Consider the following 6,335-nt stretch of genomic DNA (forward strand, 5'->3'; position numbering starts at 1 on the left):
AAGCTGCAGTTTCCAGCAGGGCTGCAGGAGGAATGGGCTGCCCAGCATCAAACCAAAGACAACAAAATCCTGTCACTCAGTATCTCCTACCAGCTGTAATCTGCAGGGAGATAGCAAACCGCACTTGGAGTAACTCAGATCTGACACAAAATTGCTGTCAAAATACCACTGTGTCCAGATACAATCCACTTCCCTAGAGATGACAGAGGCATTAAACCATTATTCTTTAGTAAGAACAAACCCCTCAAAGTTGAGTGAAGCAAAAATTTTCCCATTCAAAGACTGAAACACTTTGGCTTTCTGCAACTCTGATATAACCAGATTAGAAAGTTGGAACAGTCACACTGAACTGGACTGAGAAGAGCAGCACAATTAAGCCTGGAACATATAACAACAACACTTCCTGCTTCAGGACAGCAGGAACTTTGTTCACACCTTGCTGCCACCCTGACCCTCCCTGTAAATCCTGAGCAGATTGTCCTGACCACATCCAGCTCCAGCCTCCAGCTCCAGTGCAGCCCTTGGCACAGAGAGGGCTTTCAACAAACCCACCTCCTGTATTTGCCAGTGGGACACCAACTGATGGCTTTCTGCTCTGGAAGTACATTGTTTATTGGCCTTTTGGCTAAATACAAATTAATTAGACTAAGTTTAAATAATGGTTAGTTCTGGGTAGAATTTACTTCCAAACCCAGAAGACTCAGCTCCCCAGACCCTTTGAGTATGGAATGCTGTGAACATCAGTGGAAGTGCTACAGGCAGATGAACTCACCAGCCTGACTGGTTTTGGTTTTTACCTTTTTTTAAAAGGAAAAAAAAAACATTTGATTTTTGCTGACTTCAGTGCCCTCTGTAACATCACTGTGAGGACATTTCTCATATACTCCAATTTAGAATAACAGCAGCTTTGTAGGGAGATATTAAGCCTTGATAGATCAACATGTTTGGCTGGAGTAAATACAAACAAGCTTTGAGGCACACAAAGCTGCAGGTTTGACACAGCAAGCTTTCAAGACAATCAGGGGTTGAGGACAATTTTAACCTTGCTTTAGAGTAATATTATTACCAAACTGTGACAGTGAGATAAAAAATTAGCTGCAGCTGAAAGAGGTCTCATAGCTCCACACAGAGAGATCGCAGGCCCTATTACTGTGTTTTAGTTACAGAAGGAGTAATTAAACATAAATTTGCAATAGACCTTTCAGTTTGGTGCCTGTCCCCCAAACACTACCTGTGATTAGTTGCCATGGCACTGGCAGGCAGCTGGTTACTGGAAGGCTCTATGGTAGCCACTTGGACAAAGGCATGTAATCTTTTTATAGTGAAATAACCAATTTTTCTCTCAAATTCTCCCTCATTCTTAAGAGGATTATCTTTCCCATATATAATCATGGCCATTTGAAAACTGAACTTAGCCTGCAAGTCTACAGTGACTTTCATCCAGACTATTGTGATAAAGTCCAATCAGGAGGAAGAAAACAGCCACAGCAAATTATTCCAGTAGTAGTACCAACTAAATTGCTGTGCAGCTTTTATGGTTTGACTAATTGTCTCATTAAGGCACATTTCTGATCACTGAAATGGATCTCAAGTATTATTAATCACTGAAAAAACTGTAGCTCTAAGAGCCTTTCTCCCTCCTATCCTTGGCACTATTTGCAATGGAAAACGCTCAAAGGCTCCCATTGATTGGATTCCTGCTGGTGCACAGTTGGCAGTCAAATGGTACTAATGGCACAATAACCCAATATAACTAAAATAGTTTGCCTTTTAGAGTAACAATCTCTTATAACATGATTAAGCTCTATCGTGCATTTTTTTATGTTTTGCAAATGGCTCTAAAAAAAAAACCTGACAATTTTTTTCCAGTAACTTCTTCAAAAGTGGAGGGAAAACTAAAAAGAAATCATTAACTATCAAGAATCAAATTAAAAACAGTAGATACGTTAAAAATAATAATAATATAAAAGATGAACACAGCTGCCCCAACTTTGAGCTGCAGCTGCATAGCAGCATGGTGGTGTGGCACCCACCATTCCCCCTCACAGAACTCACCTCCCAGGACTGGGTTTGTCACAGTTAATTGCAGACAACATAATGAACATTTAGTTTAGGATCTTGCTTGCCCTGGGCTAGTTCTGTAACCAACAGAGAGAGGTACATACACAGAGCAATTCAGAACTCCACAAAGTACAGACTTGTAGGATGTTTGGGCTCCAAATTTAGGTACTTATTTTGATGTTTGGTTTCAAACAATATTAAAAATATGAAGTTTCTTCCTCACATAAGGAGCAAACTCAAAAAGAAGCAAGCTTCCATTATCCAGTACAGTACTGAGGTGCTCTTTTCATTCTCACAAACAGGAGGACTTGGCTCCTGGTCATCTCTGCCAGTGGTTGCACAAGCCCTACCCTGCAACAAGATGCTTTCCCTTACAAGGGGTAAGTACGTAGGTGTTTATCCCATACATTATCACATTAGAGACAGCAGGCACTAAATGTTCAAATAGCTAATTTTCAGAAGCCTAACACAAAAGTAACACAGCTACTGCTGGGAGAGATATGGACCCTCATGGTCATCAGCTTGCTAAAAGAAAAAGAAAAAAAATACCTGTAAAGGCCAATGAACTCTTCTGTACAGATGGAAGTGGTGCATGGAAGGGAATTTACAATGGTGTTCCTTATTATAGGCTCATTCAAGAGAGAGACAAGATGCATCACTAATTTAAAGTTAATTTGAAATGAGGCTGTTTACTTGCTACAACTTTCAGTTTTGATCACTTTTGTAAGAGTTTTAAGAGAAGACAAGGTCTTTCTGCACCCACACACAGGCATTTTTCTGACATAAATATTTGTCCACGTATATGTGCATATGTAAATGCACCCAGCAAGGCACCCACTGAGGCCATATGAAGTATAGTCAGAAATATTACAAATTAGTGGCCTTTGTTGTAGGCTTTAGAATTAATTCTGGAGAACAGAATATGTTAGAGAGATCTGTGTGACAAACACAGGTACCACAAGGTTAGAGTTCTGCATAAATCTGTTGAGCTCATGAGCTGCACAATATTGTGCTCACTATGAAAAATAGGGTTTTACTGATGAGTCTAATGAGAAGCCTGAGGACTGTGATAAAGGCATGAAAAAAAAAAAAAAGAAGAGAGACCAAAAAAAATAATCACAGTTTGTGTAGTATGCCTCTGATTTTTTATGCCCATAAATATAACAGTGATGCTGAAAAGAAGGAAAAATATTACAATTTTTTTCCTGACAGTCCCTCCAGAAACTATTTATGTGCAGTCATAAACTGACATGCACACTCAGATATATTTTCCTGAAGTCTGTAGAGTTTTGTCTAAGCAAAATCTTCAGAATGTGTGTGTGAAAATAAATTAAAAACTGTCTGGTTTATAATGATAAGGGTGCATTGTCATATAAATATTGCAGAGCACATTAAATAAACATGGTCACATATGACCAGGTATCTATTAAATGAGCACATCACAGAAGAAGTTAATTATCTAAGAGTGTAACTAGGAACCATTTACAATCACTGGAGATTAAGTTGTTTTATTTCTGTTTATCTTTCCTTCTGAAGAGGCAGTAGGTCGTTGCAATGAAGAGTCCCTCAGCAACACAAAGATTCAGCTCTTCATCAACTCTAAGATGACAGTTTTGTCAACACCAGCTTGAAGTCAGGATAAACCAAAAATTTTCCTCAATGTAATTTTGTGCAAAATACTGTTTTGTGCCAGCATATTTAAAGTGCTAAACAGTTACAGTTTTTTGATATCTTGTGCTGTTCAGGGAAAGGAGGAAAACTTACATGGTAAGTATTTCTCTCATATATTGCAGCCTAAAAAAGTATACATGAACTTCTTCAGAGACTAATATCCTGAGAGTAACATATAAATTTGCTATATTAATAAGAGATTTCTGGACTTGACAAGTTATTGTGTTTCAGTCCACATGCACAAAGAACAACTAATGAAGGATTTAATCACATAAAATCCTTGAAAGCAAGATGAAGTCAATCCTCTTAAATTACTTAAGTACTGCTTAAACACAGTAATTAACATATAGTAATAAATATTTCATCCTTAACAAGCCTATTGGGAGCAGTTTGTTAAACATTTATTATGTACGGTCATTTTGTCATGCTCTATATTAGGCAATATTATTTTATGCTCTTTATTTTGCCCCCAAGCAGTGGTTACACTCATTTGGGAAAATATAATCTTTCCTCTAATGTGAATGAAATATACTCTTCCTTCATACATCTTTTGCTTTTCACTAATTAAGTTTACCCTTACAAAGTCCTTGTGAGCACACAGTGACTGTTCACGTTTACTTGACCTCCTCTCCCGTAGAACTGACTGACTACAGATACAGGAGTTCTACTGGAAACCCCAGCAAGACTATCCAAGGCATGACTGCAGAATTACCCTCACAGCCTGCAAGGTCATTTTGGGACACCAGAGCGAAGAATGCAGGACTCCTTTACAGCCCAGCCAAGCCCCAGGCACAGGTTGCCAAGGGGGAGTTTTTCAGGCACCTTTTAACACTGATCTGCACTTTTTCCTTTAGCCCAGGTAGCATCTCTAGTGCACATGGAAATCTGTGAGAGCACTAAACATCACTGCCCCCCAGCCAAGTCTGCGTGCAGACAGCTGCTATTGCACTGCAGGGCTAAATGAGACACAGTCCCTTAAACCAGTACTAAAATAAGACCTTTAGAGGGATAATGTATAATACCCACACAAAGAAAATAACTGAGCACCAGCCAAGCTCTCACACAGACCTCCTTCTGTGATAGTCAGAGTGCACCCTCTCCTGAAGGGGAGGAGAATTTAACACTGGCTGAGTACAATACAGGCAGAAAGTCTCTCTGTACTTCTTTATGAGAGCATCAGTGAATTTATGGGCTATTGAACAGGAAGTAAAGATTTCTGCAACAGAAATTATTACTCAGTGTTCTACGCCACATCTTTAGTGATGACTACAACTGTTTTCCCCTCTAAACAAAGTACATCTCCATTTGCCATTAGTGACTGCATCACTTAAATATCACAAAGGAACTGCCTGCTGCACTTATTAATAATTGAAAACTTTGAGGAAATCTGTGAAACATTTTCAATCAAAGCCAATAAATCTCTAAAATACTATTTTTCCTGAATAATTACTCCTCTTAGTCTTTTCTTTCTTTTGGATAATAGACTACATTTTAAATAATGGCATTAAGAAAAGCACAAGCTGAAATAACAGTTGAGAAGTACCTAAAACCAGAAGCAGTTTCAATGTTAAAAAACACGAATTAGAAAAGATGCAATGTTCATCTGTTTCCTTAAGTATGTTAAATTTCTATTTTAGACTCCATGCTGTTTCCTGTTATCTTACACTGATAATTAAGAAAATGTATCCACTTAATCTCTGTCCTTGTTCAAATTTTCAATGATCTTTTTAATCAGCTGAGTCCAGGAAATCAAGACTCCTATTGCTACACAATGGGACCTGCAATCTTGTCCCCAGGACACAGAGAGGGGGAGCAGTAGTGCTCATCCCAGCTGATCTCATCTGAGAATTGTGGCTGCAGCCTGGAAGAAGTCAGGCCATTCTACACTACTGCTCAGGATTAATTTCTCTGACATATTTGTTTTGTTTGGTTTCTTCGTAAACATAACAAAAAACCCCCATGCATTTCTCTACCACCTTTATTGAAAGGGCTCCTCACTATTTCCAAACACACCTGACACACTGTAAGCAGCAGTATTTTACATCCTGAGCAGCTTTAGCCATGGCTTGCATTAGAAATCCACAGCCACAACATGTTTTTCTTTAGATCTTAAAATACTCAGGAGCTCTAAAAAGAATTCCCTTCACCCCAGGGGCAGGATGAGACACCCCTACCCAGTTCCCACCAGCCCAGTGCCTTACCTGACCACAGAGAGTGCAACCAGTTGGAAGCCCCGAGGCAGCTTCTCCCTCCTGAGCCTTTCCCAGCAATCATCCTTGTCCTCGGTCACCTTTTCTCGACTCCATTAATTCCAGTCCTTCCTACTGCAAGAGGCCAGCAATGACCCACACATGGGTCCCTGCTCCACCATGAGGGCAGAACCCTCCCTTCTGGGAGAACAGGGTGAGGTGTTTGAAGCATTTAGGGGACCTCAGCAAATGAGACAGAGATGAGCCAGCTGGGCCCAAAAACTAGGCGTTAGCCAGCAGATTTTGGTGGCCACCCCCACAGCACACAGGCCAGTCCCATTAGCCCTAATTAAGTGCTCAGGTGCATTGCATATCTCATCAGCCTGGCAGGGGCCCTGGCAGCCCCTCATGGTG

Source organism: Pithys albifrons, chromosome 9 (genome assembly GCF_047495875.1).
Source record: "Pithys albifrons albifrons isolate INPA30051 chromosome 9, PitAlb_v1, whole genome shotgun sequence".
Taxonomy (NCBI): domain Eukaryota; kingdom Metazoa; phylum Chordata; class Aves; order Passeriformes; family Thamnophilidae; genus Pithys; species Pithys albifrons.